Source organism: Ceratotherium simum, chromosome 38, assembly GCF_057802395.1.
Source record: "Ceratotherium simum simum isolate JZ-2026a chromosome 38, ASM5780239v1, whole genome shotgun sequence".
NCBI lineage: Eukaryota > Metazoa > Chordata > Mammalia > Perissodactyla > Rhinocerotidae > Ceratotherium > Ceratotherium simum.
This window is the reverse complement of record NC_141937.1, coordinates 2,767,623-2,795,615: the sequence shown is the minus strand read 5'-3', so window position 1 is coordinate 2,795,615 and position 27,993 is coordinate 2,767,623. Positions and strand designations below refer to the sequence as shown.

The window sequence follows — 27,993 nt, the reverse complement described above, 5'->3', positions numbered from 1 at the left end:
TCTTCTTGTCTCAGCATATCAATCAGTCCTTACCACTATTTCGTAAGATCGCAAAATGCAAATTAAGCACAAATAGTTGCTTTTACCTTCTTTGTCCACTTAGAGCTGTAAAACATGATGATAAGGAAAATAAAAAAATAATATGTTAGTGTTACCGCCCAGTGTGGGGCCTTCTGCTCTCCGCAAGACATGCCAATAGTCGAGAAGCAAGGTGGTAGGAGAAAAAGGACTTTTTATTACAGCTTGCTAGCAAAAGGGAAGATGGCTGACTCATGTCCAAAAGAACCATCTTAAGGGAGCACAAATCTTACAGCAGTTATATTAGGCCAGTGGGTTCTAGGGGAGGGGGATAGGAATGTTGACCTTCTGGTGTTACAGACGGGAGTGCCACACCAGATCTTTCAGTTTTGACTGATGATGGCTATCAGCATAGATTCTCTGTTCAGGGGTCATCACATTCCTAAGGAACTAAAAAAAAACCAAAGTTATCATCTTATCGCAGCTGGGAGGTACGTGCACAAGCAGGGGTCGTAAAATCTACAGAGCAGTTAGATCGCCTGGAGGGTGCAGATCCAGCTGGGTTAGTTTGTCAGAGGTCATTCAAAGTTACAATAGAGTTTTTCTTTTCTACAATATGGCTTCCCTCATGTCAACCTTGTCTTGAGCCGGTATCATTAGTAAAAGAGAGAAACATGAAAGTAGATTTGGAAGACATTATTCAATGGAGAATAAGGAATGAGAGAAATACATTCAGTGGTTGAATAGTGCAGCCAGTGGAATCAATATTTTATTTTTACCATCACGTATCCTTTTAGCTTCAGACATTTGGGACCTTGATCTACCTTTTAGGATTAACTTTTCATTTGTTTTTATGTATTAACTTTTTGTTTTATTTGACCATGTGTTGGTTCTGAAGCACTAACAGAGAGAAACAGGAAAAACCACTGAAAAACTTGCTCTCAGCCGCTCCTACCTGAATATTCTAACGTGACAGATGTTTAGAAATGTAGTCGTGAGAAATAATGAGGTTATTCACGGGAATGGTAATGACAATGTTCAGCTCATTCAGAGTTTAGCTGAGACTTCACAGTGGCAGCTTTACTCAGGAGAGGTGGGAGGGAAAAGTAGCAGATGGAAGATTGAGCCCTTTTGTTCTAATCATTGAAACTTTGTTTTTAGTTAATAATCATGTCAATCAAATACATAATACTAGATGCCAGCAGGCAATACTTCTAAACAATTAAATGTCAATATATCTTAAAGGAAGTAATTACCATGAGGATTAGAATGAATAAGTCTGGATTACTTATAGTCACACCAAATCTCCAAATTCCTTGCATATTCAAATGTTATTAGTAATTGATGGTTTTTTACTTAAAAATAACTGAGTCCTACAACATTGTTCTGTTTGGCTCTAGGAGGCAGAAATTGGACCATTTTATACTTTCAGAGCAAATGAATTTTGTGATTAGCACTCATTTCTTTTGCAAACACGAAAGAATTTTATTTCCAAACGGTTATTTTATTCATTCTGCCAGAGTCCCATTGGCACCCTTATAATTGTGTATTTCAACAAACCAAAGCAAAATGTTTAACTATAAAATATTTTTTGTATGTATTGAAAAAAATATGCATTAAAACAATAAAAGCATACGTTTATCTCAGGACAATGTTTACCAGTTCCATAAATTCTGTCTTAGTTTGGCGTTTGCTAGAAGCAGCCCCTGGATTCGAGCGGGCGTATTTTACCTGGTGGGCAGTCCAGGACCCTGGAGAGCGACTGGGGGGGGGGGTGGTGAAGGAGGACAGCCAATGAGAGCAGCGCTGTCCAGCGAGGCCCCACTGTGGGTAACTGGCTTGATTCCTCTAGGAAACTGGCCAAGCCAGCATAGAAGGTGTGCCTCAAAGTTACCCCACCCAAAGGGAGAGAGAGTGGGTTATTTATGCACCAACGCCCACCAGACACGGGTGGGGCTGCTCCTGCGGACATTAGCCCCCCAGTACTTTCTGCCTCTAGTGCTTGCGCCAGCAGGCTCTGGTTTCAGAGCGAGTCCTCGGGCACAGAGGTGTGGTTGCCTGAGGCTGGAAGGCTGGCCACCGGGACTGAAAGGATAAGGCCCGAGGGCGTATGAGGGGGCACCCGCAATATCTGCTAGAAAGTCACTTTCCCTTATGTAGAGACAGTGAGTGCAAGGTGAAACAGGGAGATAAAAGAATATGCAAAAACATCTGTCACTTGCGACATCATCTTTCCATCACCTGGTCAAATGAATATCTTATTGGCAATGAAAACGTAATTCTTAAACTTATAATACGACAATTATTGCTGCTTTCTTTTGAGCTGTATGTCTTTTTTGGCTCTTCCTAATTTTTTTCAGCAATGGCAAATACTGTCAGAAGCTAAATTACAAGTTTATAATAATGAAAGCTGACTTTTATACCTTCTTGGAAGGAATATTCATACTCTGCACAATTCTTAATCCTTTTCTGCGGGGATGGGGACAAATTATCGTATTTTTCTGAGTTGTTTACTATGTCATCATCAATAAATGAAGACAACAATGACTACCTCACAGGATATTATGACATCAGAGTTGGAGTATAAAACATGTGCGTGCAACAGGTGCTCGGTAGATGACTATGTTACCACCTTAGCAGGATGTCCCAATTCTTTTTTTTTTTTTAATTCTAATATATATCTTTTTACAGTGATGAAAAATTCCACGACTTGAGTGAATTTTAATTTTAAAGAGATGGAGACTTGAACATTCATTGAAACAGACAGTTTCCCCCTCAGCAGGTTCAACAGTGAACCATATATCATTATCTTGGGGGAAGATGAGGACACGTGAATGCAGATATTTCCAAATGCCCAGTGTCTCGTTAGTTGTGCAGATGAGGAACGTGTGACAGCAGTGCCTCTGCAGAATTGTTTCTTCCTAGGAGGAACATGTGAGCTTGCATAGATCCCAGTACGACACCTTGCTTGCTTGGGGGGTTCTGTCAGTTCTCTGAGGAGAGTTTTCTGGAGATCTGGCCACAAGAAAGACACGCAAGTGTGACCTTCACCTGGAGCTGGAGGAGAGTCTGTGCAGGACACTGGATGGGGCCTGAGCCATCCAGGCCTGGGCTGGATGAGTGAGGTCATCCAGGGCCGTAACATTTGAGGGTGACTTCCAGACCAGGTGAATGGCCCTAATGCTATGAGGTGACTGTTCTGCCAGGAGGGGCTGGGCCAGGCTCCTGTGCATGATCTGGATGGGGTGGTGATGCTGATGGTTTCTGAAGGCAGTAGAAATTCCCCTTGTTAATCATCCTGGGAAAAATCAGATCTTGAAATGAGAAACTGGGGCCACAGAGGAGGGCGCTGGGCCAGGAGATGTGGGAACATCCTCTTCCCCCTGGCACCTCTGGTGTGGGACTTGGGCTCTGAGGTTGGCTGACTCCACTTCCAGTGAGGGTGGCTGGTGCCTTGCCTTGTAAGATGGTGACCACCTAGGAGCCAAGCAAAGGGGTTCTCTGAGGGTCTCCTGGGGACAGCTCTGGAGACAGGAATGTAGAGGTCAGTTCTAATAGGAAGTTAAGTTCCCACATGGATTGTAGCTTCCTTTAGTATTCCCAAACCCTCAGTAAGATCTTCTTTAAGGAGTGGTCTTCATCATGCTAAGGGGATCTAGATAAGGGCTCATCCCATGCTTGCAGGGGGAGAGACAAGGGAGAGCAAGACTCTCTCTCATGGCCAGAACAGGAGTGGCAGCAAATATACCGTGGACAACGGCTGCCCCTCCAGTCTGGACCACTCTGGAAGTCTCGTCTTGTCTCAGGCCCACTGAGAGCTGGCATCTTTTCAGGTCATCCAAGAAATGGTTTGGAATGAGATAGTCCCATATGTTCTTTCAAAATCCCAAGAAGCCTAGACAGAGCGGAGCCTTCTTCTTAGAGGTAAGGAATTTCAACCCGAGATGCCTGGGTCCACAGGCACATCTCTGAGGACATGGTTCTTTTTGACGTTGGAAGACTTATCTCCCACCCTCTGACCCACATGCATCTTTTCAAACAATTCAACTTTCTGCTCTTTAGTCTTCTCAGCAACAAATGCATCAATGTAATGAACCAGTGTTGTGTCTGCGGGGCTATGCCTTGACTAGTGTGCTCAGGTGACTAAATTATTCCAGACGGTAGAAAGGCAAGTAAGCCTCCTGATGGAGAAGAACTCAGAATCACCTCCCGGCTTCATGCTTCTTTGTAGTGCTTCAAAAGCCCTTAGTGCAAGGCGGAATCTGCAAGACACATGTTTAGGGAAATGCTCGGAGGCGGCAGATATCCTGGGCATGCCACTCGCTTTGCTGATGTCCCCTGGTTTCTAACATCACTCTTGCCCCTGGCCATGCTTCTCCTTTAACTTTAGGTCTTAATTCTGAAGAGTATCTCTTTTCTTCTTTCCTCTAAGGCACCTCTAACCCATGTCTAATGTACGCGACAGAATTTTACTTAAGGTCTGGGGATATTGGAGTGCTGGCTACATCAAAGAAAAGACCAGGACAACCTAAAATCAAATATCAGAAATTTCTGCCCCAAAATTTATGTTATTTTATTATGTAGAATAGTGTCTCCCAAACCCCAGCTCAGATTGATCTCTGGGCCTAGATTTGATGTCCAGAGCACCCATTAGCAAACTTTCCTTATCAATAAGGACAGATAACCCCAAGATTACTTATACCGTTTATTGCACTACCCAAGAAGGCACAAGAAATTTCAGTTAGCTGTTGCTTAAGTACCATTTTTACCTTCCTGAAATATATCTACAGTATAAACAGCTTGACACAGCCATAATTATTATCAAAGCTATTGCTATACTATCCATGGGTTTGCTTGCTGTATATCAGAATATTAGAATGCATTAGATGCAGGAGAAAAGTAAGTTAAGGTAAAAATAAAAGAAAATGTTGCTTTTATAGATGATAGCAAAATTCAATAATTAATTGCCCTGAGAACCAGCAGGAGCAGAATTAACAAAACAATAAAATAAGATTGGAATGTTTTGGGTGTTAAAAACCATCGATTTTTAAAGGAAGCAAGGGTTTTGATTAGCAATGTTGTTGAATTCGTACTTGACAACAAAGAGGACAATTTCATCCTGTCACAATGTATTCCTTGGTGCCAATGTCAGAGACAAACTGGGTTGGATAGACCCCAAGTCTGAAACTGGATCATTATGCTTCTTTTCAGCTAATCTGTCTTTGGGCCATCACTAGAATATTCTGGGGCAGAGTGGGTAGAAGGCAATGTAATACTTTTATTGCACACACTCTCAACCACTGGCCCTCCCTCTGTCTTACTCAGGTGGCTAAACCACAGCTCTGGTTGAATTGAACTCTCCTCCTACTCAGCTCTTGTGCCTACATAACTGAATGTGTCTAGAAAAGGAGCACAATGGTGGTGGCTGGTCTCACTTTAAACTCATGGCTGCTCACCTATTGTTGCCTGGCAGTTATATAATTCTCTACCCTCCCCCCTAGATAGCCATTTCATTCCTTTTCCTCTCTTGTCAAAGTTCTGACACCTCTTTTTGCATCTTCATTCACAGCTGATGATCTGGTTTCCTATTTCACTGAGAACACAGCGACAATCAGAAAAGAATCTGCAGAAGTATTCACCACCACACCCACATGTCTGCTGGCCTCTGTGTCCATGGATGCTGCCTTCCCACCTACAACTGTGGAAGAACAACCCTGCTCCTAACACAGTCCAGTCCCTCGCTGGGCACTATCTCCCAACCTCCTTGGTCTGCTCAATGATGGAAAGCAAGTTTTTCTTTCTTTCTTTATAGTCAACATTTTCCTCTTCACTGGGTCATTCCCACCAATATGCAAATATCTCTTATTTCTCCCATCTTAACAAAACATTTTTTGAACTCCAGTATCACCTCTAGCTACTGCCTATTTCTCTTTCCTTTCACACAAACTCCCTGAAATAAATGTTTGTAGTCTTTCCTATCTTCAACCCTCGTCCAGTCAGGGTTTTTTTCCTACAACACCCAACAAAAACTGTGTCAAGGTTGTAGTGATTTGCATGTTGCTAAACCTAATGATCAATTTTTTCAGTTTTGTCTTGCTCAATCTGCCAGCAGCATTGACACAGCCGATTATTCTCTCCTTCTTGAAACACTTTTGTTCTTGGCCTCCAGATCTCAGATCCTGGACCTCTTGTCTTGTCCATCTACACCCACCCCCTTGGTGATCTGATCCTCTCATAAGCTGATGACTCATAAATTTACATCTCCAGCCCAGTCCTCTTCTCTGAACTCCATATTCGAATAAGCAACTATGTATTTGATGTCTCCACTGGAATCATCCAGTAGGTATCTCTAACTTCTCCAGTTCCTAACTAACTTCCTGATATCCTTCTCTACTCCCAACCTGCTTCTTCTGCAGTATTTCCCATTTTATTCAATGAACTCCATCCTTCCCTTATTCAGGTCAAACACCTTGGAGTCATCTCTTGTGCTTCTCTTTTTCTCATACCCCACATCCAGTCTGTCAGCAAATCCTGTTGATTTTACCTCCAAAATAGGCCCTTCATATCTTACAGGGATGGTCTTCCTAATTCTACCCAGGTTCCCCCAATCTACCTTTAACATGGCCACCAGAGTAATCTGCTTAAAATGAAAGTCAGATAATGTCACTCAAAACCTTCCACTAGCTTCCCATCTCAACCTGAGGAGAAGTTAAAGTCATTGCGATGGGTTGCAAGGCCCCATGACCTGGCTCCTGACACCTCTTTGACCTCAACTCCCACTGCCCTCCCCCGGCTCACCCCAGCCACACTGGCCTCGAATGTGTGGGGCAGATGTCTGCATCAGGAACACCTCCCTTGCTGTTCCTTCATCCTGAAATGATCCTCCCCCAGATAAACACTTGGCTCACTCCCACACCTCCCTCAGGGCTCTTCTTAAATGTTTCCTTGTCAGTGAACCCTTCCCTCTTCATTCTACTTAAAATTCCCTCAGCAATCCCTATCAGACCTCCCTGTTTGATTTTCCTCCATGGCACTTATCACAATCTACCATACTATATATCTTTTTATTTATTTTGTTTATTGTCCACCTCCCATGACTGGAATGTAAATCCCACAAGGTCAAGGATTTTGTCTGTTTTATTCACCACTGTAACCCTTTTGCCTAGAAAAGTGCCCACCACATAGTAGGCACTCAGCAAACGTTTGTTGAAGGAACAAATGAATTGAGGTTTGGTGTAAAGAGGACTTAGAAGACCTGGGTCTTATTTGTTGATTCCACTACTCCTGATTTACACACTCTTAGGCAAGTTGCTTAACATCTTCACGTGCTAGTTTCTTTCCATCTGTAAAACAGTTTACCAAGATTGTTTGTCAGGATTAAATGAAATGATGAATATGAAAAGTACTTTCTAATTTGCATTACGCAAGTGTTAATTAACATTAGCAATACTATTTATAAACATATGAAAAAGAAAGGAGACAGTCGGACAAACCAGAGATGTATATTCTCACTCCTTGCCTAGTAGAGTCTTTGGTGTTTTATATCATGGGACAATTTGGGACATTACTCGGGCATTTGTAGCCTGACTAATGCTTATTTTATACTCGGGTGGAGAAGGTAACCCAGATTTCTGCTCAAAATTACAGAGCTATTCCCAAACTGAATGCCAGCAGTTGCTCTGCGGATGTGGAGACTCAGATTTCTGCTGTCCCTAAACAGGTCAAGTTACGATATAATGGCCACATGTTGTATAAAATGATTAATGAAGCAACATGAATCTTTCTAGGGAGGTATTTCTCCTTTACAACCGGGTTGTGCCTCCTTTTGGAGCTAATCGTAGACCTACAATATTTGTGACATGCTGATTCTCTCTTCATTACATCTATACTTATGAAAGCATAAGTCATATGGCTTTTTCAAGCTTTTTGTTCTTTTAAGAACAGAACGTGGGTGGTTGATTATAAAGTTCATTAGGTCTTGTGTGGAGCTTTTCAGAGAAATTTATAATCTTTCTAATTGATTTGGAATTTCCAAGAAGAATCAAAAAATATTCCACAGACTAATAATTCTGAAACAAAAAAAAAATTTGTATCTAAAATTGAAATTATCAAGTGACCTAGTTGCATAAACTTGCCTTCCTTCCTCCACCTTATTTGTTACCTTTATATGATCTGAAGTACGTGTTGGAAGAGTAAAACTTGTGGTGAGGCAGCTCACCGCAGCGCCCAGCATGTGGGTAAAGAATGAGAGAGTACTCACTTGAGATGATAGCTGAGCAATGAGCACAAGGACGTCCAAAGGGCAGAAATTCTTTAAGTAGCACAGCATCTGTACTGTTTTCATCAGTAAGAAGAAGGTGAGTGTGTTGACACTGGTGAAGAGAAATCTAAAGATTTAAGAAATCTGAAATTAAAGAAAAAAACTAAGTGGCTGCTCATTTGTGGAACAAGAAGCTACTTCTTTCTTGGTAAGTTTTTGTTTTGTCTTGGAATTTAGAAAATATTGTGTCTCTGTTGACTTAATAACTGTTTTATGCTCTGAAGATAAAAGAATATTGCAAAGTTTGTATTACCAAGTCAGACATTGATTGGACGCTTATTTATTTAGACTCTGTTAGTCATGCTATGGAGAGAGAGGAGACACTAAGTTTTGCTGAGTCTCTTAGGTGCTACACGCTATTCTAGAGACTTCACGTGCACCATTTTATGTAATTCCGACGACAGTCCTGGAAGATAGGTGTGATTAAAGAGTTCGAGAGATGAAGTCACACGATCTGTGTGTGGCAGGGGAGGGATTCAAGTCAAGCTTTTTTTGATTCCAGAATCTGAGCCCTTTCAATCACAGAGACATTAAATACAATCTTGAAGTCGCCTGTGACCTGATGTACGGCGACTAGCACTTGTGAAACAACTATAGGAATATTTACAAAAAGGCTAATAAATCATAGCCACCTTTAAGACCAGTCATCTATATGAGCTGTAACTACGAAGAAGAAACACAGATTTTACAAACCCAAAGCAAACACAGTCTCTCTAACTTACTGTTTGCGTACACGCTGCAGGGCTGTACCTGTGTTACAGAACAAGGGGTGCCAGGTGGATCTAAATGTGGATGAAGCACAGAGGAGGTGAGCTGACTGGGTGAGGGGTGGTGGGAACAGACATGGAAGAGTCTAGGGGAGGAGAACGGGGCAGAAGCAAGTACCACGAGGACAGAGAGGAGACAGACAGTGTGCTGACAAACTGGGGCAATGAAAAGGGAAGAAGGACTGGGTGAGCCTGGAGCCAGCCCAGCAGAATATGCTAACCCATATGTGAACATGCAGATGCGTCTATGTGCATAGACTTATGGGTCTGGTTCAAGAGAATTTATGTTGCTGTAACTCATGGGAAGAAGTTCTCTTGATAACATCTTCCAAGTGAAAGTGATGAATGGGTGGCAATCAGTTTCACTGTGTTGTGGGTTAAAGTATTTATGCCATTTAAAAAATACCGTTACTGCATTTATATGACAATATTAGAGGCATCAGCTTTAATCTTGCCTTGTATCTTCTCTTATTAAACGTCTTAAACTTTCTGAGCCCTCACTTACCTGGAGGTCTCTTATCTAATAATATCAACTCTCTAAAACAAACTCAGAAAGAGGAAATGAACAGGACTCTGCAGCCAAAATAGATACCACAAAGCCCATACCCTAAACCTTGTGAGTCTTTCTCCCAGGGGAGACCCTCAGGTGCACGTTCAGATGTACTGATACTTATTTTAGGCGCAGTTCTGATAAGTAGGGCTGTTTGGTTTCCCAGCCCAGAACTTATTGGAAGCAAAAGGTTAGAAGTGGGAGGGTCAACTACTGAAGTCAGACACTGGGCGTAAGGAGATGTGACAGAGAATGGGTTACCAGCAAAAACTGAGGTGGGAAACCCCAAAATACAGATAGGACAACTCAATATACTTAACCTGGGGCCATTTAACACAGAAGCAAGTAGTCCCAAGTGTTTGAGCGATTTCTGCATGGAATTTGGTACATTGCTGCAGAGAAAAAAAGCTCATGTCCACAGTGGTGACCACAAAAGGCATTGGAGGCAGGGCTGGACAACCGTGGTTTTACCAGAAGATGAGTTTGAGCAAGAATTTCATTAATCAGTTCTCAAATCTTAAAATATTTAAAACTGCAAATGATCAACCTCAGTTGAAAGTTAATTCAGAATAACTTTCCCTAAGAACAAGATTAATTAGAGATTGCTATCTTCCTCTGTAAAGTGTGTTAGGCATCCAGTGCGTTCTTCAGACCTCAGAGGACGTAATGGCCATGCAGGGTTTAAAATCTAAAGAGAGGGCCGGCCCCGTGGCTTAGCGGTTGAGTGCGTGCTCTCCGCTGCCGGCGGCCTGGGTTCGGATCCCGGGTGCGCACCGAGGCACCGCTCCTCCGGCCATGCTGAGGCCGCGTCCCACATACAGCAACTGGAAGGATGTGCAGCTATGACAGACAACTATGTACTGGGGCTTTGGGGGAAAAATAAATAAATAAAATCTTTAAAATCTAAAGAGAATTCCATGTCAGAGAGGATTGAGTGTCTCTAGAATAAATACATTTCTTTTTGCTTTTTAAAACTTTTTCTATTTTCGGAGTAGAGTGATGAGTTGGATATATGAAGAAAGAGAAAACTAAGCAACGAAAGAAGAAAGATGTAAAAGAGGGGCAGGCTGAGGAGGAAGGGCAAGGAACAAAATGGAAGGGAGAGATGTCAAGACAAGAGCAGAGTCTGCAAGGAGGGAGGCAGCAGCCACCCAGGACCAAGGGAGGGGCCCGGCTGGGCACTGTGGACGCGGTTCTGGGCTCTGCAGAGTCTCGTCTAGCAAATGGTCCAGGCACAGAGCAGGGCTCGCCCATAGCAATGGGTATGGGGCCACTTGGACTTGGGGCCCCTCTGTGCAGCCTTCTGCATTTCCCTTTTCAGCACCTTTCTCCTTTGATGGAGTTCACTGTCATAAGGACTCCATGCTCTCCAGGCTCTCACCTCCTATCTGCCATACCCAACCACCTGACATTCTCAGGGCGAATGGATGGTGAGCTTAACAAGTTACAAACAACGTGCACTTAGCAGAGGCTATCTGGATCCTTCCTGCTCAAGGTAGTGTTAAGAATTGCAGGATGTCAGGTCCCTCCCAGGCCTGCTCAGTCAGAATCTGCATTTTAACCCCATGGAGAGGTGATTCATCTGCGTCCCTATGCTTGGAAACCCCTCTTCTGGGCATAGAAAACCTCAATCCAAAGGTATCCTTTAATGTTTAGGAGGCGGTTGCTGCTCTGGTTGTATTGTTTACATTCTAAACATAGTGCAGAGATAAGCAGGACCCCTTTTCTATCCCAAACCATCTTAGCAGCTGCCTGCTGTGGCTAGTGGGAAGGGTCGGGGGAGCAGCCTGCGACCATGGTAACATTATCACGACATCATCCTTTCTCATTTCTGTAGCACTTTTATAAATCAACCTGGCTGTTCCCGTTAGACAGACTGCAAATGAAGCCCTGAATCTGGGTCACAGAGGAATGCAATGAGTCAGTAGAGGCCCCAGGCCCTTTGCTCTGCCTCACTCCCCCGGCATGCATAGTGAGCACCATTAGGAACTGAGGTGATGATGTCTTCACAGATTGAGATTTTATTTGTGGGTTTATCTAACATCAAAGTCATTTGATTGGAGGCCCCCAACATTAAAAAGGATGTGTGGCTTTCAGATTTCTTTCTGATAGGTAAACAGATTTTTAGTAAATCTAAAAATCACTGTCTTGTGTGTGCAATTAAATGAAAATGCAATAAAATGTCAGTCTCTTTTGATCTTTTTGAAGGTTTGAGCCTTTTCAGATTCTGTAAAATGGGCTGAAATGGTATGCATATCTCATCCCACGCAGTCTTCTCAGTCAGTGGTTAGCAAATGGGTGCTCTGGTATTCTCCCTGCAGACTTGCGTTGTAGTCCCTGCCTCCACACTGGGAGATCGGCCAGAGGATCAGAGCCCGGGATGACTGGGTTACCGGGTCTTTTGAGGGCCTGATTTGGTAGAACAGGTGAAAAGAAGGCTTTTCTGTCATCCCCTCTCTGTCCATTCTGGCGAAATCAATCATCCCTCATTGAAGAGTTTCATGACATTTTTAAGTAAGTCTGAGAAAAGCCAATCTCACAGGAAGTTAGTTTGGAGCTACTTAGAGCTATTTCATTGATGGCAATAATCTTGTTAGGTCCACAGTACTGTGCACTCTCCTTTCCTTGTACTGAGCAAGGGCTGGTGCCCACCAATTCAACATCCTTTCAGCATTTCCTGTATCTGACTGGAAGCAAAATAGCATGTTCACTATTCTGGAAACTGACAAAAAAAGAAATTGTGATTATGGGAGCCCTCAGACAATGAAGATTATCAGGAAATTTCTAGAAGGTGTAATATTTCCAGCAGTGAACATTAGTGATCTCTGTTAACAGTTGCTACAATTAGTCTCTTCACTGTTCTTAGAAATTGGTTCATTATACAAACAATGTATCTCATTGTTAAGCATGTGGAAAGCACAAAAACATGGAAACAAAATTATAATTATTTCGACCTCCCCAAGCCATTACCATTTTAATGTATTTCTTCCCAGGCTGTATTCTGAGCAGAGTTTTGTCATAGTTTTTCGCTTTTACTTAGAAATGTTGGTGAGAACAAGGCTGTGTCTAGGATGCTGTGGTCACAGTGAGAACTTCAAATTTGTGACCTCAAACAAAATTTTGTAAATTTTCTGTATTCAGGAGACCAACTCAAAATTTTGAAAAACTCCCTCTTTCTCCCATTTCAAAGATCCCCAGGCATTATAAAATGAGTGAAAATTGGTTCAATTTAATTCATCTTTAAACCAGCAGCTGTGACTAGCACTGGACACAGCCACAGAGCATCATGTGCGAGTAGGTGACGTCTCTCCATTCTTGAGAAGCTCGACAGCTAGCTTCCAGAGGGTATGAAGAAGAGAGAATTCCAAACTCTCCTTTGTGTCTCTTGAGGACATCCAGGGCATTGAATCTGTCGCGCCCCCTTCCTGGCCTCCCTAAGTCTCCCAGACCCTCCAGCTGCCTGCGAGCTCTCACAGAGCCCCCCGTGCCCTCACAGAGCCCCCCGTGCCCTCAGCTACATTTCACCCTCCCAGTTTTTCCCTCCTTCCACCACCACCCAGCTCTTTATTTTTTAGGTCAGATTGATTTTTTTGGCTTAATCTCCTTTCCTGTGGCACATGAGGTAACAGAATTTCTGTCCAGTCTCTTGACTCAGCTCCACAGCACATCTGGGGAGGGGGAGACTGGCAGGAGAGGAAAACACACACTCCATGACTGGGCGGTCTGACTGTTACAAAATCCCTCCTTCCTCCCAGTGGAAACCACCTCTTCCACCTTCCTGTCCTTAGGCCCACGTTTTCCTTTTGGCACAATGAGAATAAGGCTGGTTAGCATTCTTTACGTATTTACAGCAGCCGTCTTCCCCATGGGCTCCCACTCCACCCCTGGTCTAAACAGCCACCCTCCTCCTTCCTCATAACCAGGTTTCAGACCCCTTCACCACCCTAGCGACGCTCTGTAACGAAGCACCAGTGTGCCTCAACCACCGCAGAGCAGAAGGGCTCCTCCTCCCATTCCTCGGTGCCATTACTTCTCCTAGACCCAGAGCAACCACCCTTCCTGGCTGGCCAGGACTGTCCTGGCTTTAGCACTGAAGTTTCATGTTCCAGAAACCCCTTCAATTCCTGGCAAGCCAGAGTGGTTGGCTACCCTAATCCTGGCAGCCCTACAAGGAGAAGAGGGTTGACTCCTTTCCCTCTGTCGGTGGAGGGGCCCCCGTTGGTCCTTCAGGAGCCATTAACTCCTCTGTGCTTCTGGGTGGTACCTGAAGGCTGAGCAGAAAAAGCCTCGAGTCAGAACACCAGAGCTTCGGGTGCTTGAGACGGGAACTGTCCAGGAGGGCAGTGTCTGTCCCCTACAGCTGCAGCTGAAATCAGAAGTGGGTCAAGAGGGCACGGTGTGGGAAATCAAAAGTGGTGTCTGCTGACTCCCCAGGGCGAAGTAAATAAACTTTCACTGCGTCCGCTACCCTTAATAACTCCATCCTCTTTCTTTGAGTCTTACTGCCAATTTTTTAAAAATAAATATTCTACGACTGTGGTCTCCATTTCCTCGGTGTGCTCTCTCAAATCCTTGTAATGGAGCTTCCACTCGGACATTCATACTGAGAGTCGATGTTCAAAGAGCACTGTAAACACTGTGATGAATACAAAGGGCAGTTTTCAGCCCTTGAATTCCCCACTCTGCTGGTTTTTCTTCAAACATTTTCCTCCCTTGCCAGCCCCAACACCACTGTATTAATTTCTGAGTGACCTATCCTTTTGGCCCCTTCTTTTCTGTATTTTTTCCTCATTTCCACTTGTCCTTTTGCTCCCTAAGCACAAGTACAGGCTCCCAGAACGTTCTTCCACGTCTCTGAGCTCAGTGACAGCCTCTCTGTGCATAACTATTCCCGCATCTCTCTCTATAAGCTCCTCTTTAGCCCTCCGTCATCATCATCATCACCATCCTCATCATCAGCTGTTACTGTATGCCAAACACTGTGGGGCGTATGCGCTTTATGTGTCTCTAATCCTCACACTAATCCTTTACAAATCTCTAATCTTTGTTTCATCCATGAGGAGACAGACACCCAGAGACTGATTTGAACAACAACCAACATGTGGCTGACAGGGATCTGAAGTCACGTCAAGACTCTCCCATTACACAATACCTCCACCTCCTCACATTCTGTGGACCTCACAGGAAACTCATTTCCTTCCCCCTTTGATCAGTTTCTATAACTTCTCCCTGTAGAAACGTGTTAGAAATAAGTTTCCAGTCCTGATTTCCCCTGTTTCTGTCGAGATGGAAAACTTGGCATCATTTTCATTCTTCATTCCTCTTGTTCCTTACTGATGTTTCAAAATATTTCTCCAACGTCATTTCTTCTTCACGTTTGTCCCAGAAGTGCATAGGATCAGAAGACATGGCTTTGAGCCTTGGCTGTTCAAGTTATGAAGTGTATGAATTTGAGGAAGTTGCTTTACTTCTCTGAGTTTCGATTTGACGACACCAACACTGTCTAGGCTTGTTGTGAAGATTAATGAAACATAATAAGGGAAATATCAAGGTATTAATCCAAAAGCCCAGAATTGTGTCGTTAGCACTGCCAGTCAATTGGCCATCCCACCGCTGCTCTGTGACCTGGGCACGCCCACCTCCTGTATGGCTTCCTCTCCCTGTCAGTCCCGTGAACTTGCGCCTGTACCTCCACTGCTCACAAAGCCCCCCTGCAGTCCAGTCCCTACCTCTGTTCTCATGTTCTGCTCTGTGTTTGTGCCTTCCTTAGCTCACGCTGTTTGCCTGCCTACCCTTTCCTACCTGGCCAGATCTCCATCAGCTCCCCTGGCCGACCTCCAGCCTTCCTTCTTCATAAGACTGCACAGACCGTTGCAGCAGACGGAGCTCACTCTCTCTCCCTCCTTTAAAGCATTCACCTCCTCAATATTGCTTCCTCAATGATCAACCACATACAGCCTTGCTACATCGCATTGCACATACCGTCATGTATGTATGCCCCAACTTTCCAACTGGATAAGTTCCTTAAAGGCAGAAAATAAATTGCATACTTTTGTGTATCTCTGTACTTAGTGCAGTGCACACGGTAGTTATCTGAAATATTAATTTACAACAGGTAAAGTAGGTTGGTGTGTCCCTGGCTCTTTAAGAGTAGATTTTTTAGACCAGACAGTTTAGGGCGTAGAGTAACAAAGAGTTTCAAACCTTCGCAGGCCCAAAGCTCCAACATACACGGTGAACAAGAAGGATATACAACTTGAAATCTTTGTAAATTCCAAAATTTGAAATGTCAGCACAGCTAGTGATTCTCCATGTAAAATGCACTTTTGCTGACATAACGATGAATAGCATTTTCTTATTTCTCTATAGAGGAAAAGAGATGGATCCAAACCACACGGCACAGATCCCAACCACTCCCGGTCAGGTATTCTAGTTTCAAATTTACCCTGCTGCTACCTCTCCAACAACATCACTATTTTGGATTTGTCACTCCACCGCTCCCCGCCTCCCCAGCACATGTTCAACTGTTGGTTTCTTTGGGGAGGATTTTTTTTTAACAAAGAAAATACTCTTTTGTTTTCATTTATTTTATTTTTAATAGATCTTCCTTACTTTAGAAGAGGTTTAGAGTGCATCATGAGGAGTAGAGGGCTGTTCCAGTTATCTGTTTTTGCTTAGCAAACTACCTCCAGTTGTGGTGCCTTGAAACAATGATTTATTATTGTCTCTTGTGGCTCTGGGGATTGCCTGGGCTCAGCCGAGCTGTTCTCAGTTGGGGTCTCTCATGCAGTTACAGTCAGAGAGTGGCTAGGACTTGAGACATCTAAAGGCTCCACCAGGCTTGTTGGTTCCCCATTGGGCTGGCTGCTGTCTGAGATTTCAGCAGGAGGTATCCATCAAACTGCCCACACGTGGCCTCTCTGGGCTTCTCCACCCAGCATGGAGCCTGGCTTCCAAAAGGAAGCATGCATTTCATGAGGCCCAGTGGGGAGCTGCAAGGCTCCTTGTGACTCAGTCTGAGAAATCCCAGATTGTTACTTCTGCCATATACTATTGGTCGAGCAAGTCACCAAGGCCAAACCAGATTCCCAGAAGAGGAAAATTAGATTTTACCTCTTAACATATGAGCAGCATGCCTCTTTTGGGAATAAAGGAATTGAAGTTAGCCATCTTCAAAGACTATTACAAGAAGTGAACATCTCATTAGGATACACATAACACCAAGATCACCAGCCCCGGTGGTCTAGTGGTTAAGCCTGGGTGTGTTTCCAGTCAGGGAACCACACCACCCGTCTGTCTGTTGTCATACTCTGGTGACTGTGTGTTGCTAAGATGCTGAAAGGTATGCCACAAGGATTTCAAATACCAGCAGGGTCACCTATGGTGGACAGGTTTCAGCGGAGCTTCCAGACTAAGATAGACTAGGAAGAAGGACCTAGCCACCCCTGAAAAATTGGCCATGAAAACCCTATGAATAGCAGTGAAGCATTGTCTGATACAGCACCGGAAGGTGAGAGGGTGGTGCAAAATAACTGGGCAGGTTTCCGCTCTGCTGTACACAGCATCACTGGGGGTCTGAATTGACTGGATGGTACAAACAACAAAAGCACCAAGATCAGCTAGGTTCATTTGCCAGGTCTCAGAGATTCTAGCGCAACCAACCACCCAAAACAACGCTCAAGTGTGTTCCTCAGAAACATTGCAGATTACTACCTTACGGCCCTCCACAGCGACTGCAAATACTAAAAGCAGGCACTGGTAAATGTGAGGGCCAGGCTCTACTCAGTTGCTGAAGAGGTGTCAGCTTTTCCAGCCACATACACATCAGCAGATTTTGATCATCTGTGTGTCAATCATCTTTTGAAATTATGCCCCAAGTTGAAAACTTATTAAATCCTTTGTCATCCCTTAAAGAAACAATATAAACTGTGAGGAAGTCAACTTGTTCAAAAAATTTTCTTTACATAACTGTTGCTTGAGGTCATTTGAATTTCTATAATTTTATAATTAAAAAATTTGTTTGTTCATAACCTATGCACGTTTCCTAAGTACCTATTTTTCCTTTTCCATTCTTATTCCTTCTTAGGGACCGATTTGTAGTCTCTGTTGCATCTGTATAGCCCAAAGACTCCCTTCCATTCTAACCTCCCTTCCATTGACAGGGCCCTGCAGTCGAAAGTGTTATCTTTGCACCCCTCTGGGGTGAGACCAGGCTGTTAGAACAGATGGTCACTGCAAAGCCTGAGCCACACCTGCCGCCCTCAGAGGCTGCAAACAGCCTCACCTCAGACTTTAAAGCAACTCCTTATGGCTATGATACTAGTTTACCAACCGCGGCTGGACTTTGTTCTGAACGAACTTTTCACATTTACCGTCAAATTTTCAGACTAGAAAACTGTTCATATAAAACACAATACTGTATACTGTACTTCTTGCTTTTTATGCACCTCACAATGTCATGCAAATGAGCAGTATAATTTTAAATTTGAGGAAGATTAAATAAATGTGAGACTTCACAGGGTCTTTACCATGGGGCATTTTCTAGAGCGATAAAAACAAAATGGGTCTGAGGTTCCTCAGGATGAACTATAATTTGGATTTTAGTTTGCAATACAGAAGGAATATTGGGGCAAAGAACGCACCAGGCATTAGACAGGCTGGTGGATCCCACAGGATAGCAACCTCAGCCACCCATCAAAAGGAAAGGCAACAGGTCTGGGCTGGAAGCTATCCAAAGGCTGGGTCTGAGTTCTCTATGACTCACTTCCCTCTGGGGGCAGAGAAGGATCACAAGGGGAGGAGTCACTCCTGGGGAGATTTCTTCCACCCCCTCCCCACTGCTTTGCTCTCTACTCCTGGAAGGTGGCCCACATTCTGGTCATGAATGTTGTACCCATTATGTTCTGGGTAAGGAAGTGTAATTGAGCCTTCTCCATCCATCAGCCTCTCTGTATGGCTGCACAATACTGCCTTTCTCAATGTGCTAAATTCTGTTTACTGTTCTTCCTTGGTCTTTAGCAAAGTCAAATCTGTTTTTCTTTTTTTTAGGCAGGCCAAGTCCAGGTCTACAGTTAGCTCTAAAGGGATTACCTTCTCACCTTCGTGCTAAACAAGACCGTTGAAGGAGATGTTCAGGGAGCAGGTAGAAAGGGTGGAGCTAGAGAATGCGTGTGTCCCCAAATTCCTCAGGTGGCCTGTGTCTTCCTCTGTGAGGAGTCTGGGGCCTCTAGTAGGCAGCCCTTCTAGCAGCTTCCACCCACAGCAAGAAGCAGAGCCTCAAAGGAGACTGTGGAGGTGAGGAGGAAGGGACGATGACGAGACAGCAGTGGGAACGACAGAAAGCAGGTGTGTCCTTTTCTCTCCATCCAGTGATCAGCCAGTTCCAGGTCAGGGACAATGCGGGAAGTCACATGGAGCGTTCTCTTCAAACAGAAGAGAGGACAGGGCACCCCTTGTCATGGGGCATCTTAAGCTCTGTCAAAGAAAAAACTCAGGACCTAGTGAGGAAAGACTTTGATTTGAAAGGATTATCATAAGTGGGGGAAAGAGACCATTGCAGTATGGGCCCTGTGATCGCGCAGGGTCTGCAGGCATCTCAAAATCAGACAGAAAAAGGCTTTCCTTCTACAGGGTTAGGGAAGGCAAATGGATGAGCAGACTCTTTGGAGGGAAATGACCAGTGGGGTCTGCCAGGAAAGGGGTCCCAGTGTGACCAGCTGATTCTCAAGAGAGCCTGACAAGGGGGAAGCTTCCACTCTTTAGTGCTTGCTCAGGCTTGGGGACAAGCTGGATCAGGGTCTGCAGAAAGGAGAGAAGCCTGATCAACATCTCATCAAGACAAAGCAGAGGGGCAGCCACAGGCAGCTGTGAGCTCTTGGTCAGCTCACAGGTAAAAGGAGGCCCCGGGCTCTGCAGGCCGGAAGGTGGGAGTCAACCTCGTCTTGCTTTCTTTGATCTCCAGGTCCCTTTGCTATAAACCTTTCGGTATTGCCTGAGGCTTGATTCACAGCAACACACTATATGATAGTGAACACCTTTGTGATTCTGAGATTCTTTTTCCCTTTTTGGATATTTTTTAACCACTTGCACCTAAAAATGAGTTCCTCAAGTGAATCATCAATTGTTATATCTAATGGCAGGACATTCATTAGATTTATCAGCTTTCGTCTCATAAAGATCATGTGCCCAGCGTTTTAGGGACTCATGTATTTATTTTTTTATTGAGGTATAATTGACATGTAACACTATATTAGTTGCAGGTGTACAACATAATGACTCAATATTTGTATATTGCAAACTGATGGCCACAATAAATCGAGTTAACATCCATCACCACACATAGTGTTTTTGATCCCAAATTATACAATAATAGCTAATATTTGCTGAGAACATGCTCTGCTCCGGCACTGTTCCAACTGCTTCACCTGGACTGACCAGCTATTTCTCCCGACCCTCTGAGGTTAGAACCATTACGGTCTTTATCTTACAGAGGAGGGAGCGGTGATGTCGAGAGGGTCAGTAACTTATCAGTGGGTGCACAGCTTTTGGGGTGAATCGAGGTACAGTGGCTCCAGAGGCTGCATCACTGGCCACAATACTCATGTGGCCTCTTCTCAACATTTTCAAATCTTCCCAGACAGCTTGCAAATCATCCTCGCCCACAAGAGACAATTAGGCAAAGGAGTGTGAACGTTTGAGTACAACCCCATTGCCTCATGGAATACAAACTTGGTTGAAAGGCAACTCAGAGAGTCATTCTCCCGAGGAGCAGCGCCACCCAGGCCCCTCCCTTCCTCATCACTTTTCCCCCTGGTTTGACTGTGGTTCCAGGGAGTCATATGATGATTTTATAACCTACAGGATATACATGGTCAACCATCTGCATTTGGGCAAATAGGCGTTACTTTTAAGTAGGAAGTGGTAATTCAGCAATCTGCTTTTGGCCGATTCTGGTCTCTGGCTGCCTTTTTCTTAATGACCATTAGAAATTGCACTTTTTAAGAGAATCACATTGGCGATGTGGGTGCCTGGAGCACCACTGAGGGGAGTGTAACAGAACAACTCGCTTCGGATCACAGCAGCTCTCAAGGTGAGCATGGCTTCACCCCTTTACTCCTTTGAAAAATACCTTAACTTCTTTGATACCTACTCTAAGGAGTATTTGACATAGAATGGTTTACTTGTGAGAATTCCAGAACGCTGGCATATTGACTGTGTTTACACTTCATAAAACATTCTTACTCTCGGATACATTGTCCTTAGAGTTTTAGTGATAGTACTGTATTTCCAAGAAGTTCATTTTTCCTCTAAATGTACAGAAAGTGACTTTATAATAATTGCTTTGCGTGAGAGCTGGGGCGATGGTTTGGGCATTGGTTCTCCATATGGTATATATCCGTTGGGCATCGATCTGGAGTGAAATGCAATTCTTTATTAACTAAGTAAACGAGAAAAGATTTTGAAAAGCTAAGCTGAGAATTGTTTTGGAGGCACTGCAAAAAGTGATTTTATGCAATGAAAGACAATGAGTGGGTGTCTTGAACAGCTGGAAGTTGAGTGGGAAGGAGATTGTGAGGGAAGCTATTTAAGAGACATTGCTTGGGGGAAAGTTTTTATGTGCAATACAGGAAAAGCTCTGATAATGGCTGCAAATGCCGTAATGATTATGAAGTCGGTGTCTCGTGACCATAAAAGAATATATAATGATCTTTAAAAGAATCTGCCACAGATTACCTCCATAGCCTCTGTAGCAGCAGAAAATAGATATTGTGGAGATCAGCATTCTAAAGAAAGAGAGAAATGCAAGGTCTGAATTCAAGCTATTCTTGAAATGATTGAAGATATAATTTCTGCAAATAAAAAAGAAAATGCAAGGCAAGCTTCCAAAGAAGCAAAAGGAACCAAAAGAAAAAAGGAAAAAAAAATACAAAGTTATATACAAATCACTGGAAAAAACCTTCTGGCTTCTTTCTTAACCACTCTTATTCAAAAGCAGAAGGAAGCCAGTGTAGTTTCAGCTCCACTGAGGTTTATCTAAAAAAGGATAAAAAACTGTGTGTTCATGATTCAAATGAATTAAGAGAACACGCATTTATTAAATATCTACCATTGCAGTATATAAGATTCTGATATCAATAAAAGGTTTTAAAATAAAAACATTATTTAAGATCTTGTGGGAATTTTATAGCCCTTCAGTAAGACCTGCTGGAGACAAAGTGAATTAGAAGGTGAATAAGAGATGATGTGAAAAGTATCACTATTACTCGGAGTACTAGGTGAGCTGCAGTCTTCCCATCTATACAATGGGTATAATGTCTACCTTGAAGGGTTTTTACGAGGTTAAAAGAAACAATAGATGTAAAGCAGTGATCCCAATGCCCAGTATGTAATTAGAACTTAATTTCCAGCACACACACATACATATGCACACATGACACATATACACACTCACACTCATGCACACACATGCATACGCACATGACACGCATAACCTAATACACATATGCACCGTGTATGCATGCGGCCACTCTTATTTAGTTTTTGTTCCTTGTCTGTGGGCCATCACTATTCATGAAAGTAAGCAAAGATTTAAAATCTTCTGCTTTAACTTTAACAAACTATTAATCTTGTTATTGAATTTATTTAAATTAAAATTTTAACACAGTTTTCCTTGCTGATAATATTTTCATAAATATCATTAACGTTCTCCCTATAGTTAATCTTCTTGGGTAGAGTTTGCCCTTGGCCAAATGGACCAACAATTGAAGTTGGTCTGTTAGCAACTCCCTTCTGCTTTGTCAGCCACCTGCTCTCTTCTCTGGGGGGATCTTACCTCCTTTTTGCTGTCCCTCTGTTTGCTGCCACCTCTGCTGGTCCCAACAGAGAGCCAACCAGTAATTCATCTCCCTGAGAATGTATCCTCAATCAACTGATACCAATTAAGATGCTTGCTGCTAAGGACTTAAACTGTTACCCGCCTGTCTCTGGTCATCTGCATTTGACTAGAGGATTCCCAAAACCCTCGAAGTCCAAAGAAATGCTTTTCTATGAAGTCGAGGCATGATGGGAGGCCTCGGTTGAGACGAGTGTGGCTGTGTAGGGGAGAAGGGAGCACAGCCTGGTGTTTCTTAAATTGCATAGTGTGGGTTAGGACCCGTTCTCCAGCTTGCTGGGCTGGTTCCGCTTTTCAGGGTACATATTATTAGGTGTTCTTTTCATTTTCAAATGAATTAATCAATTAGCGGTTAGTTTCTGAGGCAATTTCTTTTGCGATTGTACCTAATAAAAATGGTACTAGGAAGCCACGTTATTTTATTGCAATGAAGATGTAAGATCACATTTTAAATACTATGTTAAAAATGTTAGTCTAATTAAGTAACATTAAGTTGTAACACTCTCTTTTCTTGCATGGTAACAGAATCTTTGAAATGTTAACATTGAAAGGTAGAGGCTGTGTTACCATTGACCCCACGCATACATTTAATCTTGGGATTCTGGCACATTTGCTTTTCATTTAAAAGAGTAATATATTTACATGGTTTCAAACTTTATGAAGGTTTAACTTATCATTATGTGCCTCTAAAAAAGGAAGAAAAGCCATTCAAAGACATATTTTTAATACAAGTTGATTTCTAAGTATGTCCACGATGAGAAGAGAATAAATTAGGAGTTAGCGCGAGGCTGGCATAATTTTTGTTTCACACAATTTGTGAGTGATTGGATGCACTCCAAGGTAGAGACTGGCATGGAGACCAGCATGCTGCCTAAGGATGGATAATCCACTTGCCTTGGCAGTGCCCCTTGCCACACTCGTGGCAGCAGCAATGTCAGCATTGGAGAGAGATTGCGAGCTATTTAGGGGAGCAGGCTGTATCTCTGGCACTTATACCTTTATGTCTTTGAATGAATGAATTGGTGAATATCTCCTCTAGGTCAGCTTTTCCCGAAGTGTTTTCCAAAGAACACTGTCTCTAAACATTCTGCAGGTGAGTGGGCTTGGGAAATAGTGGTTACTCGAGCAGGGCTCTGAAGAGCTGTTGATAATAAACTGTGATTCAAATATCCAAGAGGAGGATGCAGTTGGTAGCATTTCCCAAACTTATTTTAACCCAAGAGCAATCTTTCACCCTCTTTTCCTCTCTCCTCTCTCCCTCCTTCTTTCTACTTAGAGCATCTCTGGGAACTGACTTTTAAATGCTGATCTATTCTAGTGGTCTAGTCATTTGATGCTGGAATTCCCTATGAAACAACAGTTCCAGTTCCCACACACGAATACACATTCGAATAATATGGAGATTGTGTGAATGCAAAGAGTTGAATGCTCAAAGCAGACATCCTTAGGACCTATAGATCTCACCTAACACCAGACTTGAGTAATGATTCAAAAGACACAGAGAAGCACGAGGCACAGAGAATCATCCCTTTCCTGGAGGAGCCCCAAACTATGAGACATAGCTTACTGAAAATGGGTTTTGGTTACAGACTAATATGAAGTGCTGTGGGCAGTATATGTGAAAACATTGCTCTCAAAGGTTCCCCAGTTTCTAGCTACTCGTCATACAAATAGAAGCTGCCTGTGTGTCTACTTCCCATCCTCCCGTGGACCATCCTTCAATGGTCCATAAAATCCAGGTTTATATGCAGTAAGAAATCTAGGTACACAGGAATAGTCTGCTCAAAAACATTTTTAGATAAGGACTCACAGGTAGTTTCCAAATGCCATTAGCATGTTTCCAAGGAGGGCTGATCAAGGTTAATCATTCCTGGTGTCCCCAGCCTGCTGTTAATCCTTTCCTTTCCAAAGAGCTCTATCTTCAGAGATTCGGATTCAGGATCCACCTCATATCCACCTCATTTTCGCTGGGGACTCACCCACCTCTGCTTGACAGAGAGATAACCATCTCCTGAGGTAGCCGCACGCCATTCTTGCTAAACTCTTCAATGATTCTTCCTAATGCTGGGTAAAAATCTGTTTATGTAATCTCTACTCATTGGGCATATTCTTACCCTGGAGGGGGAGAAGGGGAGGTTGTAGGCCTAGACCCTCTTTCATATGACAGCCTTGCAAGTAGTCAACGACTTCATTCGTACCCGGCCCTTCATCTTTTTAGGCTAAACAACTTCAGTTCTGATACGTAGTGCTTTCTTTTCATCATCATGACCGCTTCGTTTCAAATGGTTCCAGTTGGTCATTTTTTTCCATAGCTCAGCTCAAAATTACTATGTAAATCTGACCCGTGTGGGGTTGACGGAACTGTCACTTTCCTCATTCTAAACCTTGTAGTTTTAATAATTTGGCCTAAAAATTAAACTTGAATTAATTTTAACTGGCTACATTTATTGAGCACTGTTTTAGATTTCTATTGCTGCCATAACAAATTACCACAAATGTAGCATCTTAAACAACACAGGTTCAGTATCTCACAGTTCTGTAGGTCAGAAGGCTGCTATGGGTTTCACCAGGCTAAAATCGAGGTACTGGCAGGGCTGCATCCCCTGTGGAGTTCCTCAAGAAGGATCTGTTTCCTTGCTCAATTGAATTGCTGCCAGAATTCAGCTCTTTGCAGTCAGCTGAAGGCATTCCCAGCTTCCAGAGGCCACCCACACTGCTTGGTTTGTGGCCCCTTCTCTGTCTTCAAGGCTAGCAACAATAGACGGAGTCCCTCTCATGCTTTGAATCTCTTCTCGCCCTTCTTCCATCTCAGCTGGGAAAGATTCTCCACATTTAAGGATTCATGATTACATTGGGCCCACCTGGATAATCCAAGCTACTCTCCCCATCTCAAGGTTTGAACACTTAGTCCATCTGCAAAGTTCCTTTCACCATGGAAAGTCACGTGTTCACAGGTTCTGGGGATTAGGGTGTGGATATCTTTGGGGCCACGATTCTGCTGACTGAAGCACTGGCCCTGTCCCTCAACATTGCACATCTGTTATTAAGTATGAAAGTGATACGTGATCGAGATGGGGAAGTATGATCTAGATGAAAGTAAAGTTAGATGGTTAGACGGTTAGATGATGCCTGTGCCCACTGTACTGATTCACTCATCTCTTGGTGAACTTGCTATCAAATAAAACTCTTAAGATTTCTGCTGCTGCTAAACTTCCATTTTGTATCTGTGTAGTTGACTATTCAAATGCAAGTGCAGGTTCTATTTTCCCTACAGAATTTTACCATATTAGATTCGACCCATTGATTCCGTCCAGAGTTTTTGCACATTGATTCTGTCATCCAATATAATAATTAAATTTTTAGGCTACTTGTCATCTTCAGATCTGATGAGCTTGCCTCCTCTATTTTTGTGCCTAACATCCATAAAAATAACGGGCAGCTCATAGCTGAAGATGAAGACCAGCTTGATGTCAACGAGGGTCTTCCTCTGGGCTACTGTGAAGTGGTACCATGTGGACAGTCACCCAAACAAGTAGTAAACCATATAATTGTACTTTCACCTAGATCATACTTCCACATCTTGATTACTTACAAATTTCAGATGTAATCATAGATTTGCAATGTCTACAATGCCTCACTGATCCGCAGTCTAGTGACCAAGATAACCAAGGCTAGGAGTATGACAGGACTGTGAGCCAGCCCATGCCGACTGCTTGCTCACCACTTTCATCCCCAGGCTCTGTCGTTATTCCTTCATAGTACACATCAGCATCCTGCCTAGAATCAACAGCAAATGTTCTACCTCAACTGGAGGGATTTATTTTCTCTTTCTCTCTCTGCAAACGAGTTTTGAGAGTTCTTACACAAGCCTGTTCTCTGGGACCCCACAGGCATCAGACATTGTATTGGGGCACCCTAACTTCCAGTGTCTCATTTGGTGCAATGCCGTTGCCGAACACAAACACAGGTTCTTTTACCTGCACACAGTAGGGCCAATAACTGAAACGTCAAGCCTGTGGAAAGGAAAGAGGTTTACTATCGAAAGGCAGCCAGACAAGGAGATAGGAGTTAGAATACAGATCCACCTCCTCAAAGGGAAAAAGGTAGAGGTTTTTACCTAGGGTTTTAGGTAGGGGAGAGAGAGCATGTGCTGGGGTTTTAGGTAGGGGAGGGGGAGCATGCGGCCTTGCTGGTTGGCGCCTTCCACCAGCCTGCGCTTGGCCTTGAAGACTGAATCTTGATGTCTGGACCTTGAGTTTCTGGGAAAGACAGCTCACTCATAGACTAAGTAGGGACGGAAAGACCTGGTTAGTTTTGAACAGCAGTTGATTATGCTGAGTATGCACAGCTGCAGTTAGCAAAGCTTATCTCAAAGTTTTTGCTCTAGGGAAGATTTTTTAACTCCTTAGTTCTCAGTTTCAATGCCACATTGGGCCCTACATGATACCCCAGGGGCCTGAAAGGGTCCTGCAAGGGGCTAACACTCCTGCAGGGGTGACAGTGAATCACTGAGACAGTGACAATCAACGCTTTACTCAAGGCAGCTGAATACTGGAAAAGAAGGCTCCTTGCAAAACCACATTGAATAAAATAACAGCTCTAAGTGTATCAGATGATTTCCCTTAGAGGCCTCAAAACTCTTCCTCCAAAGGACAATTTAGAACAGTTTGTCCTACAGATTCCCTTAATACCAACTAATTTTGGAGAAATATTTGTACACTCATCTGTTTGAGAAACACTGACTTAGGAAATACTTAAACTTCAAAGATAAGCAAATTACATTTTAATAATCAGTTGAGCTAAATGCATTTTATATGTGATTTAATGACTTCAAAATAAGATTTGGCAAGAATGGTGGTGATAAGGAGCATGTGCAAGAAAGAAAATGATGAGCCTTAAAAATGAAATGGAGCAGGACTCCTGTTTCAAGTAGCTTTACAATTGTTGATTTGTTGGTTCAGAAAGAAATGGACAAAAGATTTAACGCATTCTCCCGCATCTCTCATCAACCACTGGGAGATAATAGTATATTTTACTGTCAGTTCATTAAACAAAGTACAGAAATATCTACCTAAAAACTTCTTAACGTCTTTACCATCACAATTTTCATAACAGAAGTCCAGAGAGCTGACAGTCGCTGCTCAAGATTGGAGGTAATTCACGTGAACAAAATGTGAACAGGTTCCTTTACGTGTTGTGGTGTCACAGATGCCAATCTGTCACCAACACAATTTCCTTAAGATAATTCGCATGATTTTTGTGGTAAAAGCAGTGGTCTGGGGCAGGCTGAATCATTTCCAATGACTGTAAGTAACTGGCATACACCTGACATGACAACATGACAATAACCTCTTTTTTTGGAGAACACCGATTCATAACCACATTAGCATTAAATTCGTCATTATCCAGATTTGTATATTATTTATATCTAACAGGTACATAACAC

General features: G+C 43.2%; 1 protein-coding gene and 1 long non-coding RNA gene across 3 annotated transcripts in view; one reads left to right on the top strand and one right to left on the bottom strand.

Annotated features, from left to right (window-relative positions):
• The window catches only part of CCR6 (C-C motif chemokine receptor 6), a 76,745-nt gene that overhangs the window by 38,846 nt on the left and 9,906 nt on the right, over positions 1 to 27,993 (top strand). The gene's annotated exons all lie outside the window — the stretch shown is intronic.
• Positions 258 to 15,553, bottom strand: LOC147912230 (uncharacterized). 2 transcript variants are annotated; one of them, XR_015550099.1, is made up of 3 exons: positions 15,458 to 15,553; positions 8,279 to 8,422; positions 258 to 468 (listed from the first exon to the last, which is right to left on the bottom strand). It is a non-coding gene; the product is annotated as an uncharacterized LOC147912230 (long non-coding RNA). The 2 variants fall into 2 exon arrangements; XR_015550098.1 differs by lacking the exon at positions 258 to 468 and adding an exon at positions 7,269 to 7,361.